Source organism: Bos indicus, chromosome 14 (assembly GCF_029378745.1).
Source record: "Bos indicus isolate NIAB-ARS_2022 breed Sahiwal x Tharparkar chromosome 14, NIAB-ARS_B.indTharparkar_mat_pri_1.0, whole genome shotgun sequence".
Taxonomy (NCBI): Eukaryota; Metazoa; Chordata; class Mammalia; order Artiodactyla; family Bovidae; genus Bos; species Bos indicus.
Genome location: NC_091773.1, coordinates 39,176,159 through 39,202,946, shown reverse-complemented (window position 1 = coordinate 39,202,946; position 26,788 = coordinate 39,176,159).

Genomic DNA, 26,788 nt, shown 5'->3' with positions numbered 1-26,788 from the left:
CAACAGTGAGGTTTTTTTTTTTTTTTCCTCCCAATGGGTAGACCATTTCAAAGCCCTTAAATAAGGTCAGGTAGGAAACTTACAAATACTCTAGGTAATTATTTATTTATGTAATGAATCTAAACACCTGCTCAAACATCTCTATTTAAATCCACGTAGCTTAGGATTCAGAATCACCTGTGAACATCATTTACTGACTGCTCTGGGAAGGTCATGAAGACACTCTAAGTCTCAATCTCCTCACCATAAAATGAAGATATTAATAGTATCTATTAATATAATTCAAACATGAGTTTGAAACATGCCCACAAAGTACTTAGTACAGTGTGTGGGAAATAGAGGCATGTAATAATATTATCTGCTATTATAGATATTATTTATCCAAGTAATCATTAAAATAATTAGGATCCTACTGGTTTACTGGCTTAATTTTATATAGTCTGTGTTCAGACATTACAGAATACAGAAGTAGCAGAGTCTATATATTATATTTAAAGTATCTTTATACCCTGGGGTCTAATAAACTGATTCATACAACTATGAATTATACTTTTCAATGTGTTCAGTAATATATAATTCTAAAATACCATATTATCAATGTACTTTTCAGCTGTCCCTTTTTTATTTTGTAGATTTTTAAACAGCAAACTGGTAGAACGAAAAGCAATTCTAGTGGCAATTTTCTTAATTTTTTTTTACTTGAATATCCAATATAATAAATGTGGGGGTGACTGTCTTATTGACTGAGTAAGTGAAACTAAAATCATCATTGAAACAAATGGAGGTTGACAATCCTGCCATCACTGTAGATGACATAATTGTTAAAGACCAATTCTTTGAGGGTGTGTTTGCTGTTGAGTCCGATTGACATCATTGAAGATGCCTTCATTATCTGGTTGCCCTGACTAGATGTTCATGCACTGAAACTTAAAAAATGCCAATAAACAGCAACAATTTGATAATTTTAATGTCTGTGCTCTTTCAAAACTCAGATTGTTTTTCTAAATGGCCAAAGGCAGTAATACCAGACAGGCTGTCCGATTATTTGGTTTAAAAATCAAACTGAACTCTTAAGTCCAGTTATCATCTTTTTGACAGATTTTGAAACAGACCACCAGAGCTATACTACAATCTGTCAAAAAACAAAACAAAACAAAAGTTGTGTTTCAATTCTATAGCTTCCCCAAGGCCTGGTTACCATTTGGTATTCTTAACTCACTTATTGAATTTTCACTCAAGTAGTTGATGTTTTCAAGAATTGTCAAGCTATTCCATTAGAAAGAAAAACTTGTTTGTAGAATGTAAATGTGGCTCAACCAGAATTATGTCAGTTCACTAATTTTCACCTCTCACATGAATATATATGAATATAATATTTGAATATAATTGTGACTTGGCTCAGAATAATCAATTTCTGGAGAGTTCTTGGCACAACTGAGTTCAGATAAATGAAAGACGAGTTTTAATTTTATGTTAAATTTAAATATTTTGTTTCAAATGAAAACATGTATGCTAAAAATTGTTTTACAGATTATATAAATAAGATGTCATGTTTCTAAACAGAGGAACCTTTTAGAACACATTTTTTTCTTAAAAAAGTGAGTGACAGTTGCAATTTTGTTTTACACATTCTTGACATATTTCATTTCCATGGTATTATTTATAGTTTCTTATATTCAGTTCAAAATGGAAGCATTATGGAACTACCTATTATTAATGGCCTTATCCCTGGGTCAGGAACATTCCCTGGAGAAAGGCATGGCAACCCACTCCAGTATTCTTGCCTAGAGAATTCTGTGGTCAGAGGAGCCGGGTGGGATACAGTCCACGGGGTCACAAATAGTCAGATACAACTGAGAGACTAACACTTCACACTTCACTTCACTTAGAAATTCAAGTAATGTATAGTTTATGAATAATCTAGATATGAATAAAAAACAAGCCACACTTCCACGTATGTGGCTAAGCATTTGATTAAAACTTTGAAATGCATTTTAGAGACTGAATGGCATAGTCTTCCCATTTTACAGATATAAGGAAACTGCACAGCAGAAGGTAATTATCCTATGCTTACTCTTGCCTGTGCCTATAGCATTATAGCCACAGTTATCCTGATTTCCAATCCTGTATGGTTTGCCATGCACTCATGCTACCAGCATGTAATCATTTATTAATCCTCCAGGGCAGGGGAAAATAGGATGACATATTCAAAAGGCTGAAGTAAAAATGGGTTAACTAAGAATATATTAACAAGGCTGTCATTCAGAAATGAAGGAGAGATATCAACTTTCCCAGACAAACAAAGCTGAAGGAGTTCATCCCCATTAGATCCATATTAATAGAAATGCTGAAAGTAATTCATTGAAGCTGAAAAGAAATGAAGCTAGTTAGTACCATAAAGGCTTATGAAAGCATAAAACATATTGATAAAGGTTAAATATGTAGTCTCATTCAGAATACTTTCTCATTTTAATACAGTGGTATGTTAATTGTTTAACTCTAATATAAATCTTAAAGGATAAATGAATTAAAGCATAACTATAGCTATAAATAATTTGCTAATGTAAACAATTCTAAAAACATATAAGTTATAATGTCAAAAGCAAAAAAAATAACAGGTAAAGTAGTAAAGGGGTAGAATTTTTGTAGGTGATTTCAGTTATCAGCTTAAAATACCCTATTATTACTGTAAGATGCTTTATGTAAGAATCATGGAAACCACAAAGAACAAACCTTTAGTAGATTAAAAGAGAAAGAAAAGGGAATCAAAACCACAGCACACAGAAAACCATCTATTTACAAGGGAAGACAACAAAGGAGGAAGAAAGAAACTATAAAATAGCCAGAAAATAATCAAGATGGCATTAGTAAGTCACTATCAGTAATTTGTTACTCTAAATATAAATAGGTTAAACTCTCCAATCAAAAGACATAGAGTAGTGAAATGGGTTTTAAAAAAAACAAGGCTCAAGTAACATTGTATGTAAGAGAACCACCTGAGACTTAAAGCAAACAGGCTCAAAGTGAAGGGATAGTAGAAGATATTTAATGCAAATCAAAACAAAAAAAGCAGGAGTAGCTATGGTTATATGACAAAAAAAGGCTTTAGGTCAAAAACTGTAACAAAAGACAAAGTCAATACATAATGATGAAAAAGTTAATCCATTCAAAGATCATAACAATTATAAATATATATGCACTCAACACAGGAACAACTAAATACTAACAGATGTCAGGAGAAATGGACAATAATACAATAGTAACAGGGGATGTCAATATTCTGCTTATAACAATGGAGAGATCATAGAGACTAAAAAGCAGTAAGGAAATACTGGACTTGAACTCTGCTGCTAAGTCGCCTCAGTCGTGTCCGACTCTGTGTGACCCCACAGATGGCAGCCCACCAGGCTCCGCCATCCCTGGGATCCTCCAGGCAAGAACACTGGAGTGGGTTGCCATTTCCTTCTCCAAAGCATGAAAGTGAAAGTGAAGTCCTTCAGTCATGTCCGATTCTTAGCGACCCCACGGACTGAAGCCTACCAGGCTCCTCCATCCATGGGATTTTCCAGGCAAGAGTACTGGAGTGGGGTGCCATTGCCTTCTCCAGGACTTGAACTCTACTTTAGTACAAACAGACATAGTAGAAATGTATAGAACATTGTATTCAACAGCAGCAGAATGCATATTCTTCTAAAGTGCACCCAGAACATCTTTAAAGAAAGATTATATGTTAGATCACAAAACAAGTCTTAGAAAATTTAGGAAGATTAACATCATAAAAAGTTGTGTATGATGTACACAATGTGGAAACCACATATCAATAACAGAAGTAAAACTGGAAAATTCACAAATAGGTAAAAATTAAATAACACCCTCCTGAACAACCAATGAGTCAAAGGAAAAAATGAAGAGAGAAATTTAAAAGCATCTTGAGGCAAATGAAAATGAAAACACAACAAACTAAAACCTACTAAATGAGACACAGCAAAACAGTTCTAAAGGAAGTTTATAGCAATAAACACCCATATTACAAAAAAAAAAAAAAAAACCCTCAAGCAAATGACCTAACTATATATATGAAGGAACCAGGCGAAAAAAATGGAGAAGGCAATAGCAACCCACTCCAGTACTCTTGCCTGGAAAATCCCACAGACGGAGGAGCCTGGTAGGCTGCAGTCCATGGGGTCACAAAGAGTCAGACACGACTGAGCGACTTCACTTTCACTTTTCACTTTCATGCATTGGAGAAGGAAATGGCAACCCACTCCAGTGTTCTTGCCTGGAGAATCCCAGGGACGGGGGAGCCTGGTGGGCTGCCATCTATGGGGTCGCACAGAGTCGAACACGACTGAAGCGACTTAGCAGCAGCAGCAGCAAGGGAAAAGAAGAAACTAAGACTAACGATTGCAGAAGGAAGGACATAACAAATATCAGAAATACAGACCAGAAAAACAGAGAAAAAAAAAATATATCAGTGAAACTAAAAGCTGGCTTTCTGAAGATATTTTTTAAAAACTGAAAAAAATTTTTACTAGATTTATCTCATTTACTAGACTAATTAATAAAAATAAGACTGAATAAAATAAGACATTAAAGAGGAAACATTATAACTGAAAACAAAAATACAAAGGATGATAAGAAAATACTATGAACAAATTGGATAACTTGGAAGAAATGGATAAATTGCTTGAAACTTAAAATCTATCAAGATTGGATCATGAAAAAATAGAAAGCCTGAACAGACCAAAAATGAATAAGGAGATTGAATCAGCAATCACAAACTTTCCAACAAAGAAAACTCTAGGATATGAATGTTTTACTAGTAAATTATACCAAACATTTAAAGAATTAAGTCCAATCATTCTAAATGTTTTCAAACATTTGAAGAGAAGGCAATAATACCAAATTCATTTTATGAAGCCAGCGTTACCAAAGTCAGAAAAAGACACTACAAGAAACTAAAATTATGAGCCAATATCCCTAATGAATATATGATCAGATGCAAATATCCTTAACTAAATACTAGCAAACAGAATTCGACAGCATTACTCAATACTGGTCTTGGCAATTTTTTTTTTGTATATGACAGCAAAAGCACAGGAAGCAAAAAAAGAAAAAGAAAAAACTAGTAGGACTACATCAAATTAAAAAGCTTCCGCAAAACAAAGGAGATAATAAAATGAAAATACAACCTATGGAATGGGTGAAAATATTTGCAAAAATATATCTGAAAGGGGTTAAATCTGAAATATACATATGGAAATCACACAACATAAGGCCAAAAAAGATCAAATAATCCCTTTTTGTAATGGACAAAAGACCTGAATAGACCTTTTCCCAAAAAAGACATGTAAAAGACCAATAGGTACATCAGAAGGTGTTCAACATCATTACTCATCAGGGAAATGCAAATCAAAACTATTAAAACCATGAGATATCACCTAGCATCCATCAGGATTGCTTTTATCAAAAAGACAACAGATAATAAGTGCTGGCAAGAATGTTGAATAAAAGAAAACTTTGTATATTGGTGGTGGTAATGTAAAATGAAGCAGCCATTATGGACAATAGTACTGAGATTTCCCAAAAAGTTAAAGTGGAACTACCATATGATCCAGCAATCCTCTTCTAAATATATATCCAAAGGAAACAAAATCAGTATTTTAAAAATGTGTTTGCACTTCCATATCCATTGCAACATAATTCACAATAACCAGATATGAAATCATAATAACCATATATGGAAATAAGTTTTCATTCATGCATAAATAGATTAAGAATTGTGATATATAAATGTACATATTATATATATGTGTGTGTATATATAAATTTATTTATCACGTATTTTTATACATATATTCCACTATAGTATATATACTATTTACTGTTTGTGTTTTTTTTTTTTTTTATTCTTGCCACAAGTTTTAGTTATACTCTCAAAAAGTCATTTAATAGTCTTAGCACATTTATTCCTCTATAGAAATGCAGCTACTCTTTGCTTTCATTTAAAAAAATTTTTTTTCAACAAAGTTTGGAAACATCTATGAGGGAGACAGTTAACCTATTTCAGTAAGCTATTATCAAAAACAGCATCTGCATTTCCAAGATTCCCTGAAAAAATCTCTCTCTCTGAAGTATATGTTACATTAGGATGTAAGAGGTTTCTATGACTAATTTAGAATGTTCTTTATTTATTTTGGCTTCCCTGGTAACTCAGCTGGTAAAGAATCTGCCTGCAATGCAGGAGACCCTGGTTCGATTACTGGGTGGGGAACATGCACTATTTGTTTCTCAAATAGTATTCTAAAAATAAGATAATAAATATTTAAAACATTTCTTTGATTAGTGCTTTGCATCATGTAGCTCTTCAGGGGATGTTTAATATCTAAGGATCACAAACTGACATAAATCCTTATAATGGAAAATTCAAATTAGATACAGTAACACGTACCTATTAAGACTGAGACAGAGTTAACTCCCAAGATGTTTTTTCTCTCCTTCCTTATGTTTGACTTGTCACATTTAATTATTTTCATTGATATACTCCTTAATTTGCCTAATTGTTTTTGAAGGACAATAACACTATGGCAAACTCATTGAAACCAGCTGATAGACCACTCTACAGAGCTGATACATAGCTCATCAGGCACTTGAACATATATTGAAATAGAATTGAAATGAAGTAGGATTGAAAATAATTTTCTATTTTATAATTTTCCATTGTCTGTCTCCTCTTATTAGGCATTCTAACATTACTTTTTGTTTCCCTTCCCATTAGCAAACGCTCTTTCTTTCTCTCTCATAAAATAATCAAAATTCCATTTATACCTTGACAAAACTGAATTTATTTACAAATTTGCTGTTGTTGCTTAGTTGCTAAGTCATGTCTGATTCTTTTGCAACCCCATGGACTGTAACCCAACAGGATCCTTTGTTCATGGGATTTCCCAGGCAAGAATACTAGAGTGGGTTACCATTTCATTCTCAAGAGGATCTTCCTGACCCAGGGATGGAGCCTGCCTATCCTGTATTGGCAAGCAGATTCTTTAACACTGAGCCACCTGGGAAGCCCTTATTTCAAAATATCAAATTAATATTATATCCTAGCCTTTTGAGTTCTCATGCTTTTTTCTCTGCTAGGATCAATTGCCACACTTAAAATGAGTTCTGTTTTCATTTGATCAAATAAAATATTAACTCTACCTATCATTTCATTGTTATCATTCCCTCTATTTACTTTATGACATGATAGCTTAAACCAAGTGTTTTTATCAAATATTTTCAAATTTCCTTTTATCACCTAAATTATAGACAAAATTTGGGCTTATGAGGATATATACATTAATATGAGTTCATGAATCATAGGATTTTCAAAGATTTTATGGTCTTCGATGAATATTTTATGTAACAGGGACTTGTCTTGTTAGGTCACTCAGTCATGTCTGACTCTTTGAGACCCCGTGAACTGCAGCATGCCAGGCTTCCCTGTCCTACACCATCTCCCAGAGCTTGCTCAAATTCATGTCCATTGAGTTGGTGATGCCATCCAACCATCTCATCCTCTGTTGTCCCCTTCTCCTCCTGCCTTCAATCTTTCCCACATCAGGGTCTTTTCCAATGAGTCAGTTTTTCGCATCAGGTGGCCAAAGTGTTGGAGCTTCAGCTTCAGCATCAGTCCTTCCAATGAATGTTCAGGGTTGATTTCCTTTAGGGTTGACTGGTTTGATCTCCTTGCAGTCCAAAGTACTCTCAAGAGTCTTCTCCAACACCACAGTTCAAAAGCATCAATCCTTCAGCACTCAGCCTTGAAAAACCAAAGCTTTGACTAGATGGACCTCTGTCGGCAAAGTAATGTCTGTAATTTTTTAATATACTGTCTAGATTGGTCATAGCTTTTCTTCCAAGGAACAAGCATCTTTTAATTTCATAGCTGCAGTCACCATCTGCAGTGATTTGGAGCCCCCCAAAATAAAATCTGTCACTGTTTCCATTGATTCCCCATCTATTTGCCGTGAAGTTATGGGACGAGATGTATTGATCTTCATTTCTTGAATGCTGAGATTTAAGCCAATTTTTTCACGCTCCTCTTTCACTTTCGTCTTTAGTTCCTCTTTGCTTTCTGCCATTAAGGGTGGTGTCATCTGGATACCTGAGGTTATTGATATTTCTCCCTGCAATCTTGATCCCAGTTTAAGCTTCATCCAGCCTGGCATTTCACAAGATGTACTCTTCATATAAGTTAAATAAACAGGGTGACAATATACAACCTTGACACACTCACACACTCCTTTCCCAATTTGGAACCAGTCCATTGTTCCATGTCCAGTTCTAACTGTTGCTTCTTGACCTGCATACAGGTTTCTCAGGAGGCAGGGAAGGTGGTCTGCAATCTGTCTCTTTGTTTTGTTTCTATGAACGCCACAATGAAAAATTGAATCTGTTCTCTATGTTAGTCTCTAACCTCTGTTATTATTTAAAGAGAGTTTAATGCTTGGAAACTTGTTCTGGGACAAATAACAAAATTTTGAACTGAAATGTCCCTTGATTAGCCATCTGATCATCCACTGATTCTACCAGTTTTCATCATATGCATCTACCAAAATTATTCCACAAATTATTTTTCTGACATGGAAATTACCTTCTTATTGGTATTTTTATTTTAAAAAATTAAAAATCACAAGTGAAAATTCAATACAGCAAATCTTACTATCAATGATATTGAGTATATAAGAAATCCCTAAGAATATAAATAATGAAAATAATAAAAAAAGGAACCAGAAATATTTTTCACCTTAATTTTGCTGAAAAATTTTAATGATTTATATAATGCCATATAAGTTTTTTTTTTTTTTGGTCCATGTAGGAACTATTAATGGGTAGCCACATTTTTTAGAAATATGACAATCTCATAGAGAATGTTAGTTTTTCCATTAGAACTCAAGCCATTAAATCCATTATCCATTTTTGTTTCCTTGTCAATGCAATCTGTCTCTTTGCTTTGTTCCTATTAACGCCACATTGAAAAATTGAATCTGTTCCCTAAGTTAGTCTCTAACCTCTTTTATTATTTGAAAGAGAGTTTAGTGCTTGGAAACTTGCTCAGGGAAATAGAATTCCCTTCTGAAAATTTTCCACAGTACAAACATCAGTATTGCAAGCATGCTCACTAGTGAGTCCCTTGCCTGCTCTTGAAGAACGGCTGAACAAAACGACTGAGGTCATTATAAGGCTTTGCAGAGGCTCAGCTAAATTATACATTCCAGGTAATACTGATCCCTTCAGATTAAGAGAAAAGCTATTGCATTCTAAAGCCCACTGTACATGAGGAATATAGGAGTCAGGGGATTGCTTGTCTGGTCCATGTGCTTTGGAACCTAAAGAGAAAAATCTTAATATACTTACTTGCCAGTTTTAGATACCTTAAAACACATTCCTTTTTTAGTCCAAGGTAAATAAAAATTTTCCAAGTTAAATTATTGTATTTATTGTTTGATAAAAGTATTGATGTTTATGAAATATAATTTGCCTATATTGATATGGATCAGCTAGAATAATTTGAGTGCTCAGCATTGAACGTGTACTGCAAATGAGGTCATCGAAAACACAAGTCAAGTTTTGTTTTCTAAAAATGTATGGGAAAATAGAACACACTAATCAGCAAATTTTAGCTACCTTGGCCATGCTGATCTCTGATCTCTGTCTCCTGGTTTCCAACTCAGTGAGACCACTCTGCCTGCTCTATGGATTTCTCTACTCTTCATCCATACAAAGAGACAGGTGGGTTGTAAGACACCGTGTCCTTTCAAAGTGATCACAGTCCTGCACTTTGATCCTCCAATGAAACTTCTAAAAGCAGTAGTTTGATGTATTTTGCCCAGTTTGCTGTTTTTGGTTTGTTTGTTTGTTTTACAGTGAAAGAATAAGTCTGTTCTCATTGACTCCTCATAGCAAGAAGCAGAAATCTTTTTTTATGCTGTGAGTTTATTACCAAATTGAAGTAGCTAGACTCGATGGACCTGAGTCTCAGTGAACTCCGGGAGTTGATGATGGACAGGGAGGCCTGGAGTGCTGCGATTCATGGGGTCGCAAAGAGTCGTACATGACTGAGCGACTGATCTGATCTGATCTGAGAGCTATTATAGTTATTATATAAAAATTTCCCTTTAACTTTCATGCTTTAATTATTTAACAACTTATTCTGATATAGAGGTGCAATCTTCTGATTCTACTTGTCACCCTACTCAAAATTCTGTACATTTTCTTTTTCTTTAGATAGAAGAGTGCTTTTTAACAGTTATTGTAAGTCAGGTCTACTGGTGATGAATTCCCTCTGCTTTTGTTTAATAGGGAAAAACATTTATTTCATCTACATATCTGAAGGATAACTGCTGGATTCTTGCCTGAAAGTTTTCATTTTTCAAAATTTTGAATGTGTCAACAAATTTTTTTGAATGTGTCATTCTACTCTTTCCTGGCCTATATATAGAGTTTCTGCAGAGAAATCTGCTGATAGAATGATGGGGGAGACCTTTGCAGGTTACCATCATTTCTTCCCAGACAGCATTTACAATTCTTTCTTTGTTATTGATTTTTTGACAGTTTTAATATAATATATCTTGAAGAAGGTCTTTTTGCATTAAGGTAATTAGGTGTTCTCTTAGCTTCATGGACTTGTATACCCAGTTTCTTTCCCATATATGGAAGTTGTCAGCTACTATTTCTTTAAATAAACTCTGTTTCCTTCTTTTCTTCTCCTCTGGGATAACCATTATCCTTATGTTGCTTTGCCTAAGGCAGTTAGATAGTCCTCGCAGAATTGCTTCGTTTTTTTAGATCTTATTTGTCTCCTCTCTTCTACCTGTATTACTTCTAGATTCTTATCTTCAAGCTCACATATTCTGTCTTCCATATTGTCTCTTCTATTTCTAATGCTTTCTAATGCATTCTTCATCTTATTTATTGGGTTCTTCAGCTCCAGAAGAGCTGGAGCTGTTTGGTTCATTTTTAGAGTTTCAATCATTTTAGTAGAGTATTTCTTTTATTCATAAAATCTGGAGAGACAAGTTCATCTGAGAAATATAGCAATTGAGATTGATTTACATGGAACAGAAGCTGCTAGAGCCATAAACTGGTAGGTGTATCAAAAATAAAATTTGATGAATTTTTGGAGGCTGATTATGGACCTGTTGATTTGTTAGAATCAAGTTTAAAAAGCTTTACTTACAGAAGACAAGTGTCAATGCCTAGATGTGCCAACAATGAAACAACATATGGAGCAAAAAAAAGAAAAAAAAAAGGTAGCATATTATCATAAAAGAAAACGATGGTTATCCAGAAACCAAGGTTAAAGTAACAGAAACTGTGATCTGACAGAGAATTTAAAATAGCTGTCACAGTGAAACAGTGAGCTACAAGAAAACTCAGAAACACATTTCAGTGAGCTCAGGAATAAAATTGCAAGTCAACAGGTTAGTAATTACTTTCTTTTGTTTTTCAGTAGGTGGTGCTATAGCACAAGTTTTGGTTTCTCTTACCGGGCTGTCTTGGAGAATCAGCACTTGGAGAATCAGCCTATGGAGTATCCGCCACAGGCTCTGCCAGAGGTATTATTGCTCAGTGTGCCTTTGTTACTTTTTATGCATCACTGGTTCCTTACTGCTGCTGGTGTTACTGCTGTTGTTGACGCTGTCGCGGGGCAAACACGTTTGCCATGTCCAGCGTCATTGAGTTTAGGGCTCTGCTTCCATGTAGGGTGGGGACGTCAGGACAGGGTCGGGGGTGGTTCTGCTGCCTCTGAGGTTGCTGGATTGGCAGGTGCTGCCACTGCAAGTGGTGGAGGCAACGTTGCAGGTGACTCGACGGCTGGAGAGCAGTCATTGCTGGCCCTGCTGTAGCCCGGAGGCCAGAGTTGTGCGTATTACCTCTCTTGCTTCAACCATGTTCTCTGGGGCCACAGGCTCAGCCATTGTTAGGGGCTAGGATCACAGGTGCCATCTCCGCTGTTACCCAGCTTCTGCCTCTGCAGTGTGATGCAGTCCACTCACCTTTAGAGCAAAAGGTGTGTGGGAGTCTACAGCATCCTGGAATGTTGGGCAGAGAAACTTTTGTTAACTTATGGACTGATTTTATGGTGTCCATGATTTTATACATTCTTCCTCTGATGAGTCCAGGAAAAGTTGTTGATAACTCAGTTTGCCCAGTTTTTTCTTGTGAGAGGAGTGATGACTTCCAATCTCTTTTTATATAATGAGATGAAGCTGAAAGTCCTTCTGTTTTCAGTCTTGCTGTAAGACAGTTTTGGGGGGTGAAATAAACATAAATCTATTTCTATTTCAGATAATTCTAGATTCAAATTCTGTTCCTCCACTTAATGAGTGACTTGAAAAATCCATATGCGAGTCAAGAAGCAACAGTGAGAACCAGATATGGAACAATGGCTGTACATTGTCATCCTGCTTATTTAACTTATATGCAGAGTACAGCATATGAAATGCTGGGCTGCATAAGTACAAGCTGGAATCAAGATTGTTGGGAGAAATGTCAATAACCTCAGATATGCAGAGGACACCACCCTTATGGCAGAAAGCAAAGAGAAACTAAAGAGCCTCTTGATGAAAGTGAAAGAGGAGAGTGAAAAAGCTGACTTAAAACTCAACATTCAAAAAACTAAGATCATGGCATCCGGTCCCATCACTTCATGGCAAATAGATGGGGAACCAATGGAAACAGTGACAGATTTTATTTTATTGGGCTCCAAAATCACTGCATATGGTGACTGCAACCATGAAATTAAAAGATGCTTGATCCTTGAAAGAAAAGCTATGACTAATCTAGACAGCATATTGAAAAGCAGAGATTTTACTTTGCTGACAAAGGTCCACTCATCAAAGCTATGGTTTTTCTAGTAGTCATGTATGGATGTCAGATCTGGAACCATAAAGAAATCTGAGCACTGAAGGATTGATGCTTTTGAACTGTGGTGTTGGAGAACACGCTTGAGTGTCCCTTGGACTTCGAGGAGATCAAACCAGTCAATCCTAAAGGAAATCAACCTGGATATTCATTGGAAGGACTGATGCTGAAGATGAAGCTCCAACACTTTGGCCACCTGATGCGAAGAACTGACTCATTGGAAAAGACCCTGATGCTGGGAAAGACTGAAGGCAGGAGAAGGGAACGACAGAGTATAAGATGGTTGGATGGCATCACTGACTTGATGGACATGAGTTTGAGCAACCTCCGGAAGTTGGTGATGGACAAGGAAGCCTGGACTCTTCAGTCTTCTTTCAGCCTCTACTCTCTCTTCTCTCTCTCTTCTCTCTCTCTTCTCTTCAGCCTGGACTTAGTCACAAAGAGTTGGGCACAGCTGAGCAACTGAACCAAACTGAAACAAATTACTCTACCTAGCATCAGTTTCCTCATTTGAAATTAGGCTAAAAATATGTATCTAGAGTGTCTATTGTTGGCAGTATTGCACTAGACATTTTCAAACTAAATCTTCCACTGACAACACTAGGGAAGAGAGGGAAAAGAGATACACTTTAAAAGTTTTATTTTAAGGCAATGAAGTAGTGAGGAATTGTATGCATACAAGCTGAGAAAGGAAGCCAAAGAGGGACTACTTTTTCCTTCCAGGTAATTACTAATTCCAGAGGTGGTAGCTGAGAAGCTAAGCAGAATTTTTGTTGGATTTGTAGATGGTGGGGCTGAACATTGAGTTCAAGGCCCTACAAGCAAAAGGGGCCAGGAAAATACTCTAGGAGTTCTGTTGAGACCTTGAAGTTTATTCACTACAGCAGGAAGGGTAACTGGATATAAACTAGGCTTCTTTAGGCCTTCATCTTCCATTGGATTAGTGTTATGTTGGGATTCATTCGTGTGGCTTTGAGTTAGCAGGACTTGTTAATTTTTATCAATTTTGCTTGAAGGTTATAAATTAAATTCTTGTACTTGTTAAGAGGCTAATAAAGGGGCATGTATATTATAGGGATGAGGAATCTCAAAAAGTTGTAATCTCATATTTCAGTGGGCAAAAGTAAAAAAGATTTTATCACACAGTGGTTTTGAAACTGGTGATTAATATGCAACTTTTTGCATATTTGACTCAGTCATTCTTCCTAATATAATTCAAGGTAACAGAATTATGAACAACACTGGTATGAAGCTTAAAGATTAACTGAACTGCAGGATTTTATTAGTGGGATCTAAATGCCTAACACTTGTTATGGAAGAAAATGTTCAGAAAGTTGAATTTGAGACATCCAGATCTCTAATGGAGATCATTTCTACTCTTAAACTTTTCCCTTTACTCCATAGCATCCAGGATCTAACTTCAACTCTCATTTTTATTTTGTTCTTCCTGTATGCATATTACCTCTGTGCTTGGAATATAATCTATATAGTTATTTTGTAAATAATCATAATGCATGTATAATACATACTTATATCTATAAACTTTTATAAATAAAGTAATATATATAGTTATTTATATAATCATACATATGACTTATAGATATCTCACATGTTTAGTCTCATAAATAAAACTTTAACTTAATTGAACACGATGTAACCCAAAGGTTTCACGATTGGGCACTCCCAAGTCCAAAGTCCAAACCCAACACATGAGTCAAACCGAATACCAAGAAATATCATTGGAAGTCTGTTAGTAAGCCGGTGATCCTTTTTTTGTTCTAAAACAGTAAATGCACTTCTTAAACTGGATTATGTCTATACATTAAACTAAGGCAAGCGTCTGATTAATAAAGGAAAATATTTTTATTATTGTAGATATTTTCAATGAAATCAATTAGAAGTTTTCATTGCTGCAGTGATTATCTAGGTTTTCTAATTGGTTTATGTAATCAGACATCCAGCTCCTACTCTAGAGCCCCCCTCACCCATCTCAGTCCATTTCCATTCCTGTTCTTAGTTTCTGTTATATTTTACCCTCCAAATTAGAAAATCCTCTACTGGGCATTAGTTCCTAAAGGAAACTCTGTCACCATGCAGTTTTATAAGAACAAACATTGATAACTCTCTTGATCAGACTATTGGTATGATACGTTTAGCCTCAAGCTAAAAAAAAAAAGATTTATGTAGAAGTATAAAGAGCTTGAAAACATCTTACTAGAGCTACAGAAGACCTATACTGTACTTCAACAGTCAGTTGGATTCAAGTGTATGACTCTGTACGTCATTCAGTGATGGAAATACAAGATATATCTGAAAGTGAAAGCTGGATAATAGTACAAGAGAGAAAATTATAGATTTAAAAAATAGTCTTGGAAAAACAAAAAGATAATATTTAACAAATTCTTCAGTTCAGTTTAGTTCAGTTCAGTCTCTCAGTCGTGTCCGACTCTTGTGACCCCATGAATCACAGCATGCCAGGCCTCCCTGTCCGTCACCAACTCCCAGAGCTTGCTCAAACTCATGTCCATTGAGTTGGTGATGCCATCCAGCCATCTCATCCTCTGTCGTCCCCTTCTCCTCCTGCCCCCAATCCCTCCCAGCATCAGAGACTTTTCCAATGAGTCAACTCTTTGCATGAGGTGGCCAAAGGATTGGAGTTTCAGCTTCAGCATCAGTCCTTCCAATGAACACCCAGGACTGATCTCCTTTAGGATGGACTGGTTGGATCTCCTTGCAGTCCAAGGGACTCTCAAGAGTCTTCTCCAACACCTCAGTTCAAAAGCATCAATTCTTCGGTGCTCAGCTTTCTTCACAGTCCAACTCTCTCATCCATACATGACCACTGGAAAAACCATAGCCTTGACTAGACGGACCTTTGTTGGCAAAGTAATGTCTTAATTAGCTAAAAATGAACTACTGTTAGTCAATATCTTCAGATATTATATTTTAGAATATGCTATTAAGAATAAATTTTCTTTCTTGTAAATCTTCTTTCTTTCCTAATTGTAACATCCCTAGCTTTTTCAGTTAGATACAGTTCAGCATTTGCAGTTACTTCAAGCCATTATGATTTCATTGTTTGCTAATTTCAATTTATATCCACTGTCCTTCAGTTAAACTCACACTGATGTTGAAAGTATCAAACATTTCTAAGTTGAAAGACAGCCAGTTTCAGAGACTATAGTTTTTTGGTTTTTTTTTTCCCTCTCCTCTAGGCTTGAGTACCAGTTTTACTGTGATTTATTAGATACCATCACAGTTTTGAGGATGTGTATCCAAGATTGTTGTGGCAAATTCTGTGTCTGCCAACACTGAAATAGTGTTATAGGCACATTGCTTATGTGGAATTAAACTTCCTTAAGATGGAAGGAAGCTGACCTGATACATTTTCTGAGCATTATGCTTCTTTGTAATATGTTCATTTGAGAAATACAATTCTATGACAGTAAGAAATAAATTAACTGTTAATGAAATTCCCTGAACATTAGACTTAAATTTACTAGTATTCCTAAATTCTTTACAGTAGTTTTCCCTATAGTTAATAAAAGAACAAAGAATCACAGAATATGAATCTGATTTTGAATATGTTTCATCAGATTTATTTAAGAAGTTTCTAAAATTTTCACATTTGAACTAACAAGATTTCCTGTTTGTGTATATTTGCCATAATAAAGCAATCAAAAGAATATTTTTAAAATTAATTGCAATTGAATGATAATAGAGTTAGTATTTACATAAAATAGCTATCAAAAAGAAGGAGAGATTGACAATGTCAAGTTTTGATGTTTATTAAAAAGTAGTATTTGCAGAAATAAAAACATAGATGTAGAGAACAAATATGTGGACACCAATGGGAAAAAGGGGAGGTTAGGATGAATTGGGAGAATGAGATTGACATATACACTACTGATACTATATATAAAATAAACAACTAATGAGAACCTACTATAGGCCTCAGGAAACTAGTGCTGTGTGATGTGATGGCCTAAATGGGAAGGAAATCTAGAAAAGAGGGGATATATGTATACACATAGCTGATTCACTTTACTGTACAGTAGAAACTAAGGCAACATTATACAGCAACTATACTCCAATAAAAATTAAATAATAAAAAGTAGTTCAGTTCAGTCACTCAGTCGTGTCCGACTGTTTGCGACCCCATGAACCGTAGCACACCAGGCCTCCCTGTCCATCACCAACTCCCAGAGTTCACCCAAACCCATGACCATTGAGTTGGTGATGCCATCCAACCATCTCATCCTCTGTCGTCCCCTTCTCCTCCTGCCCCCAATCCCTTCCAGCATCAGGGTCTCTTCTAATGCATCAACTCTTCGCATGAGGTGGCCAAAGTATTGGAGTTTCAGCTTCAGCATCAGTCCTTCCAATGAACACCCAGGACTAATTGTTGGTAAAAACCTACAAAATAACATTTTAAAAGACAATGTCAATAAATCAGCTTTTATAATTAATATTTTTGTCATAAGCATTACTGTGATGAAGACCACGAAACTGGACAAGATTTTTTGTCCATTTCAGCTGATATTTTTCAAAACTCTCTTGTCAGTGATGACACATCATATATGAAGAACTCAAATTAAACTACAGATAGGAGTACAGTGGGAATTAAGATATTGCCTTGCTATGGTCTTAAACTGAGTTACTGGAAGCACTCTGGCAGAAAATTATCAATTAGTATTTGCCTTTTTACCTGCATAGTTCCCTCATGGACACCTTCATTGTTATACATTTTTAAAAAGTTTTTGTTATATTGTATTTTAAAGCAGGATTAAGTCAACTTTATTTTTTAGTGCAATTTTAGATTCACAGAAAGATGGAACAGAAAGTTGAGAATTCCTACGTTCATCTTATCCCCATAATGAGCAATTTCCCTGCACTTTCACCATCTCCCACTACAGTGGTTCAATACTTTGATACAATTAGTGAACCTGTATTGATACATTGTTATCACCCAAAGTCCATATTTTACCTTAGGGGTCACTTTTGGTGTATTCTATGGGTTTTCACAAATGTGAAATGAAATGTATCCACACTCATAGTATCATGCAGAATAGTTTCATTGCCCTAAAAATCCTCCCTGCTCCAAAATCCTCCATGCTTTGCTTATTCATCCCTTTCTCCTACCAACCCCTGGCACCACTCATCTTTGTACTATTTCCATCGTATGTATTGCCTTTTCCAGAATATCATATAGTTGGAACTCTACAGTATGCAGCCTTTTTAGATTGGTTTCTTGCACATGGTAATATGCATTTAAAATTCCTGCATGTCCTTTCATGGCTTGATAACTCATTTCTTCTTGCTGTTAAGTCACTTCAGTCATGTCCGACTCTGTGCGACCCCAGAGATGGCAGCCCACCAGGCGCCCCCGTCCCTGGGACTCTCCAGGCAAGAACACTGGAGCGGGTTGCCATTTCCTTCTCCAATGCATGAAAGGGAAAAGTGAAAGGGAAGTCGCTCAGTCGTGTCCGACTCTTAGCGACCCCATGGACTGCAGCCTACCAGGCTCCTCCATCCATGGGATTTTCCAGGCAAGAGTACTGGAGTAGGGTGCCATTGCCTTCTCCCATTTCTTCTTAGTGCTGAATAATATTCCATTGCTTGGATGTATCAAAGTGTGGGACTTCCCAGGTGGTGTTAGTGGTAAAGAAACCACCTCCAATGCAGGAGATGTAAGAGAGGCAAGTTCAATCCCTAAGTTGGGAAGAACCCCTTGAAGAGGGCATGGCAACCCACTCCAGTATTCTTGCCTGGAGAATCCCAAGGATGGAGGAGCCTAATGGGCTACAGCCTATAGTGTTACAGATTCAGACACAACTGAAGTGACTTAGCATGCACACGTACAGGCTCACCAAAGTTTATTCATTTACCAACTTGAAGGATAGCTTGGTTGCTTCCAAATTTTGGAAATTATGAATAAAGTTGCTGTAAATATCTTTGTGCAAATTGCTGTGTGGACAAAAATTTTCAGCTTCTTTGGATACATACCAGGAGCAAGATTGCTGGATCATATGGTAAGAGTATGTTTAGTTTCGTAAGAATCTGCCAAACTGTAAAACTGGCTGTCCAGATTTATATATTACCACAATGAATGAGCAGTCCCTTTACATTATGTTCTTGTCAGTATTTGGTATTGTCAGTGAGCCAGATTTTGGCTACTCTAATAGGTGTATAATGATATCCAATTGTTGTTTTAAAATGCCTTTCCCTAATGACATATAAATGATATATCATTAAGAAAAGACATCATATGCTTATCTGTCATTTGTGTATTTTCTTTGGTAAGATGTCTCTCCAGGACTTTTGCTCACTTTTAGTTGGGTTTGATGGAGGGTGAATTTTAAGAATCTTTGTCTATATTCTTGGTGAGTCTTTTGTTACCATGTTTTACAAATATTTTCTCCTTGTTTGTAATTTTTCTTTCTAGTCTCTTGGCAGTGTCTCTCACATAACAGAAGTTTAGAAATTCAATTAAATCCAGTTTATCAATTACTTCTTTCATGAATTATGCTATTTGTTTTGTATTTAAAAAGTCACTAAAATATCCAAATTTATCTAGATGTTCTCCTACATTCGATCTCTGGGTTGGGAAGATCCCCTGGAAAAGAAAAAGGCTACCCACTCCAGTATTCTGGCCTGGAGAATTCCATGGACTATATAGTCCATAGGGTTGCAAAGAGTCGGACACAACTGAGCAACTTTCACTTTCACTTTCTCCTACATTACCATCTCAAAATTTATAGTTTTGAGTTTAACATATAGGTCTATGATCCATTTTGAATTGATTTTTGTGAAGGGTGTGCTATCTATATCTAAATTCATATTTTTGCATGTGGATGCCCTATTGTTCTAGCATCGTTTGTTGAAAAGACTATCTTTTCTCCATTATACTGGCTTTGGCTCCTTTGTCAAAGACCAGTTGACTATATTTATTTGGATTTTTTCCTAAGATCTCTATCCTGTTTTTCTGATCTGTCAGTTTTTTCACCAATATGACACTCCCTCCCTGGATTACTGTAGCTTTGTAGCAAGTCTTGTAGGATAGTGTCATTCCTCCAACTTTGGTTTTTTCCTTCAATATTGTGTTGGTTCAGAATGTATCTATCGTAGTGAATGTTCTATGCGAGCTTGAGAAGAATATGTATTCTACTGCAATTGGTGAAGTGCTCTATAGATATCATCCAGCTGATCGATGATGCTATTGAATTCAATTATATCCTTACTGATTTTCTGCCTGCTGGATCTGTCCACATCAGATAGAGGAATATCGAAAGTTTCCGACTATAACAGTACATTCATTCATTTCCTCTTGCAGGTCTAGAGGTCTTTATCGTGTGTGTTTTGATGCTCTGCATTCTAAGTTGCTTCAGTCATGTTGACTCTGCAAGCCCACGGACTATCGCCTGCCAGTTTCCTCTGTCCATGGGATTCTCCAGGCAAGAATACTGGAGTGGGTTGCCATGCCCTTCCTCCACGGATGCTCTCTTGTTAGGTACATACACATTAAGGATTGTTTTATTTTCATGGAAAACTGTCTCAATTTTCATGTATGTAGTGCCTCTTTTTATGCCCTATCATTTCCCTTGCTCTGTAGTATATATAATCCAAAATTAATATAGCTATTCTTGCTTTATTTCAATTAGCATCAGCATGGTATATGTTTCTCCATCCCTTTACTTTTGATCTATGTGAGACTTTATATTTAACATAGTTTTGTTGAAGGCAACATATACTTGAGTTTTGTTCTTTGATCTACTCTAATGATTTCTGTCTTAATTGGCTTATTTAGACCACTGATATTTAAAATGGCTATTGATATAATTGGATTAATAACTACCATCTTCATTATTGTTTTCTCGCTATTGCCCTTATTTTTATTTCTACTTTTGCCTTCTTTTTTTGCATTTTGTGGGCTTGATGAGCAATTTATATGATTCCATTTTCTCTCAGCATATTGTTCATACTTTCATTTTTTACTTTTTTCAGAAATTGTCTTAGTGTTTTCAGTATGCATTTAAAATGAATCTAAGTCAACTCTTAAGTAATACTAACGCCATTGCACAAGTAGTACAAGTACTTTGTAGGAACCCCAAAATTCCTAATTCCTCCCTTCCGTCTCTTATATCATTGTTCTCAATTCATTTAACTTATCAATTAGCTATAATAATGGAATAAAGCATTGTTATTATTTTCTTGAACAAACTGTTAATTATTATATCAACTGAACTGAACTAAGAATAAAAAGAATTAAGTTTTTAACTTACTTTCATTTATTACTTCTCTGATTCTCATCCTTCTTTATGTAAATCTGAGTTTCTGACTTACATCATTTTCCTTCTTTCCAAATAACTTCTCTTTTACACATTTTGCAAAGTAGGTATACAGATTTGTCTCTGATTTTGAAAGTCTGTCTTTTAATTAATTAATTCAAGTAAACTACATTCTATGTTATTCTATTAGGGCTACAATGATAATGAATTTGACATGGTTTCTTATCCCAATAGCTTAAATTCTAAATGATTGGTGGGGAGAGAAAGAGTTGGCAAATGAACAAAAAAATAATAATAAAATAATTGCTAGTTGAGGTATATGTTTAAAGGCTCTCATTATGGTAATGAGAAAAAAGATAACTCGAAAAACAAAGTAAAGTTTCTCTGAAGAGGTGATATACTAGCTGAAGCATAAACTTAATAATGTGATAACCATGTGAAGAGTATTCTAAATAGGAAAACAGCATGGTCAAAAGTGCTGGTTTACACTCAAGTAAATGATAATGATGATGATGGTGGTGATGGTGATGCAAGTCCAGCATAGTGAGTAAAGAGGACTGAATGGGAAATGATTATATTGGAGAAATAGGGTGTATATATTGGGTTTGGTGGAGCATGATATGGAATTGAATTTTTACTCAAAGAGTAATGGGAAACCATCAGAGGTTTAAAAGGACACTGCTATGATTATTTATTGTTAATTATGGCACACAAATCCAAACTTCCAACATAACACCTTTCTCATTCTAACCTAACATTTGTGCTCAATTTTACAATTTACTGGACACCTTTCTGTGCTAAATTATTAGAGGAAAAAATGACTATCTCCTTCAAAAGATATTTTTGAACAAACCAAAATATTTTCATGTCTTAATTGTAATTTCATTCATTGAAATATACCTTTAAGTAAATAGCTTTTTAAATATTTATTGGTATTAAAGTTTTATTGTTTTTTAGCTCTTAAAAAGTATGAGTTGAAGAAATTATTTTGTATGTTTTCAAAGATTTTTCTAAGGAAGACTTTTTTTGTATCTGGTTTTATCTGAATCCACCTGGAAGTTAGGAGACAGTCTTGGCCCCAGAATGAATTGCTGTGAATACTTGACCATGTCTCCAAATCCATGTGTGACTAGCACTTTGAGCCTTCTCTAATTACAGAAAATTCTCAACCTATAGGAACTAGAGTGATTCTCATTTACAGCACTCTTGCAATTGCACCTGTGTAATTATTGATGGCATATAGAGGAACAGGAGCACAGACTATCACTCAGGCTGTCTAGATCTTTTGTCTAGCTGTATTGCCACATAAAACTTGAATTTCTGGGTTATGTCCTTGGGGCCATTCTAGATATCTGGTTCAGATGCACCATCACTTCCTGGCAAAGAATTAACCACTTCCTTGCAAGTTATCATTTCCTTTCCAACCAGGTATTTCTTATCTAAAAATAAAAATATATATTATGGCTTCCCAGGTAGCACTAGTGGTAAAGAATCCACCTGCCAGTGCAGGAGATGCAAGAGACACGGGTTTGATCCCTGGGTTGGGAAGATCACCTGGAGGAGGAAACTAGGCAACCTGTTCTGGTATTTTCTTGCCAGGAAAATCCCATGGACAGAGGAGTTTGATGGGCAACTGTCCATGAGGCTGCAAAGAGTCAGACATGACTGAGCATGATAAAAATATATATCTAAGTAGATATTGTATATTCCCTTTAAATTATTGTTTATAAATTCAAAAAGCTTTCTGATACTATATATATAGGTATTGTTGGATCTTTTTCATAGTTCAATAATTATAATGTTTGTAGTCATGTTGATAAAATGTTAGTCAGTAGATCCTTGAGTAGTCTGTGTAACTCTCTACTGCAATGCTTTATCTGAATGAAAGAAGTAATATGCAATATTAAAATTTTAATTAAAAGTTTAAAATTTTCTGTACATATTCAAGTTATGGTTAATACAAGATCATGTGGATCACTTTTTAAAGGAGGACTATATCCTGTGTTGTTCACTGCAGCACTGTTTACAACAGCCAGGCCATGGAAGAAATCTAGATGTCCATTGACAGATAAAAGGATAAGGAAGTTGTGGTACATATACACAAGGGAGTATTACTCAGACGTAAAAGGAATGCATTTGCGTCAGTTCTAATGAGATGGATGAGCCTAGAGCCTATTATACAGAGTGAAGGAAGTCAGAAAGATAAAGACAAATCTCGTATATTAACACATGTATATGGGATCTAGAAAGATAGTACTGATGATCCTACATGCAGGCAGCAAAGGAGACACAGACATAAAGAACAGACTTTGGATATAGTGGGAAAAGGCAAGGGTGGGATGATTTGAGAAAACAGCATTGAAACATACACATTACCATATATAAAACAGATAGCTAGTGGGAGTTTGTTGTATGACACAGGGAACCCAAAGCCAGTGCTCTGAGACAATCTACAGGAATGGGGTGGGGAGGGAAGTGGGACAGGGGGTTCAAGAGGGAGGGGATATACCTATACCTGTGGTCGATTCATGACAATATATGGCAAAAACCATAAAAATATTATAATTATCCTCCAATTAAAAATAAATTAAAAAATTCTGTCATAAACCATAATGGAAAGAAAAGTCTATGTTTTACAAATGCTGATGGATTTTGAACTTTTGTGACTAGATCCAAAATAAGAACAAAACTCTTGAAACAATATACTTGATAAATATGATTCATTCTTCTATTTAAAAAAAAAAAGAAATGTGGATTATTCACCTAAGCTCCTAATAGAATTATTTAGATGATTCATCATAAATAGCCTGGATAAGAATCTCATGTTTTTCAAGAAGATATTTGAAAGTTTAATTCCTCCAAAATATATTTTAAGAAATGAAGGGAAGGGATATGCTGTGATGTGCTAAGTCACTTCAGTCATGTCCAACTCTTTGCAAACTTATGAATGCTAGCCTGTCAGGCTCCTCTGTCCATGGGATTTTCCAGGCAATCTTCCCAACCCAGGGTTGGAACCCCAGTCTCTTACATCTCTTGCACTGGCAGGTGGGCTCCTTAACACTAGTGCCACCTGGAAAGCTCTGGAAGAAAGGAATATGTCAATGTTAAAATATACTTAAAACAAATATCTAATATTTCCATTAGATCATAATTTTGCATCAGCTTTTGAAAATAAACTCTCAGAAATATTTCATAGTATTCAGTGTTTCAGTGCAAATATTTTTCAAGTTAGATTCCCTAGTGTTGGGAGAGTGTGTAATTTCCTTGGTTCTGTCTCGCCGCAGCAAAGATTTGAAACGGCAGACCAGTGTTACAGTTCAGTTACAGCTCAGTTTTATTTGACAAGCAAAGGATAGTACACCTCGAGGCATGAGGGTGGGCTGATCCCAAAGGAGAGGCTCAATCTTGGCTCCTCTTTTTATATATTTTGTCTCCTCCCCCTGAGCCTGCCCTATGTAAATTGGGCTAGCCAGGAGGGCTGTTTGTTTTACCTGAATTTCTCACTCCAGTCCTCAGATTTTCTTTTGTTCCATCTTCGTGGGCTTTTCCCTTTCTCTGTCTTTTAGCCACCACCATTTTGGACTCCTTTTTCCTATTCTAACTACACAACACTAAAAATTAGACTGAAATTAGCATGTCGAGTGTTTATTAGGAAAGGCTTTAAGGATCCCCTTTTCTGGGAGAAAATTAAGAAAGAAAGATAAGGGATTTTCCTGGTGGTCCAGTGGCTAAGACTCCACTCTCCCAAGGCAGGGGCCTGAGTTTGGTCCCTGGAGAAGGAACTAGGTCACACATGCCACAGCTGGGAGTTCACGTGTTACAACTAAAGATCCTGCACGCCAGGACCCAGCATAGCCAAATATATAAAAATAGATATTAAATGTAAATATTAAAAAAATTTTAAAGAAACATAAGTGGAATTGACTTGATAATGATACTGAACAGAACCCTGTGGGGTTCCTGGCACTAAAGCCTTTTGGGTCCCCTATTTTTTGATTACAGGAAACAGGCTTCATTCAGCCCCCTTGTTTCTGAGTTCCAAAGAGTGCATTCAAATAGTTGCTAATTAGGGAAAGGAGGGGAAATAGTCAAAAAAAAAAAAAAACAAGGGAGGAACAATTAAAAAAAACAAAAACAAAAGCAGACCTATAGTTCAGCCTTGGTCTAAGGTCCTGGTTCCCCCTCAAGTGATACATGTAATAATGACTTTAAGCTATTTTGAAGATACTGAAACCCTCATCAGGTGGGAAAAGTTAACAGCAGCTTGCATGTTGGCATGGTCCAGATCTTCATCTCAGGGATCTGAAGCTTTAGTTACCAAGCTCTTTTTAGGTGTTAGCTGATGCTTTTGTCCATTTTTCTTCACAATTGGGCGATAGAGTACTAAGAGATGGCCAATAGATCACCTGCTCTCTGGTCCCCCATGTAGCAGCAGCTCTATCTCCTCCTGATAATTAGGGGCAACTACCCAGGTTAGATTTCTCTAGTGGCTCAGATGGTATAGAATCTGTCTGCTGTGCAGGAGACCCGGGTTTGATCCCTGAGTCAGAAAGAACCCCTGGAGAAGGGAATGGCAACCCACTCCAGTGTTCTTGCCTGGAGAACCCATGGACAGAGGAGCTTGGTGGGCTAAAGTCCATGGGGTTGCAAAGAGTCAGAAATGACTGAGTGACTAACACTTTCACTTTTGAACCCTATCAGGATAGTGATTCTTCTTTTATATATCCTGATCTCTTTCCATATAAAATGGAAAATATTTGAAGTCTTATTCAGAATTATCTCTTTAGAACCAATACTTCTAATCACCAAGGACCTAGAGTTGTGGAGACAAAGAGTACAAACTACTTAAATGGGCTATGCTGCTGCTGCTAAGTCGCTTCAGTCGTGTCCGACTCTGTGCGACCCCATAGACGGCAGCCCCCCAGGCTTTCCCCTCCCTGGGATTCTCCAGGCAAGAACACTGGAGTGGGTTGCCATTTTCTTCTTCAATGCTGGAAAGTGAAAAGTGAAAGTGAAGTTGCTCAGTCGTGCCGGACTCTAGCGACCCCATGGACTGCAGCCTACCAGGCTCCTCTGTCCATGGGATTTTCCAGGCAAAAGTACTAGAGTGGGGTGCTGTTGCCTTCTCCAAAATGGGCTATAAATGACGGTAAATAGGACCATTTTTTCCACCATTTGATTTCCAGACCTAATTATTTTACATTTTGGGGTGAAGTTAGAATATATAATGTGTCCTAAAGAAATCTATCTTCAAAATTTAGTATCTGCAAGCTAGTTCCTCTTATGGGCCTTCAAGGAGTAATTTCTTCTGTCTATAAAGACAATTGCTTCTGACTGAATAGGAATCATTATGATACTTGACAAGTGGTGATGCTGATCTAGCTATCTTCAGAAAATATTATGGCAAAAAGCAATAAAGTCTACATAGGCTTGGATCAACTCTTTCAATGTAGAGCTTTGTCTGTTCCAGATGATAGGAAATTGTTTCCAATTCTGGGAGCCATGGAGCCAAGCCACCTGGGGGGCAGGGCAGAGCCAGGAAGCTAGGCAGACCCACAGACCCACAGACCAGTGGATCACAGCACCAT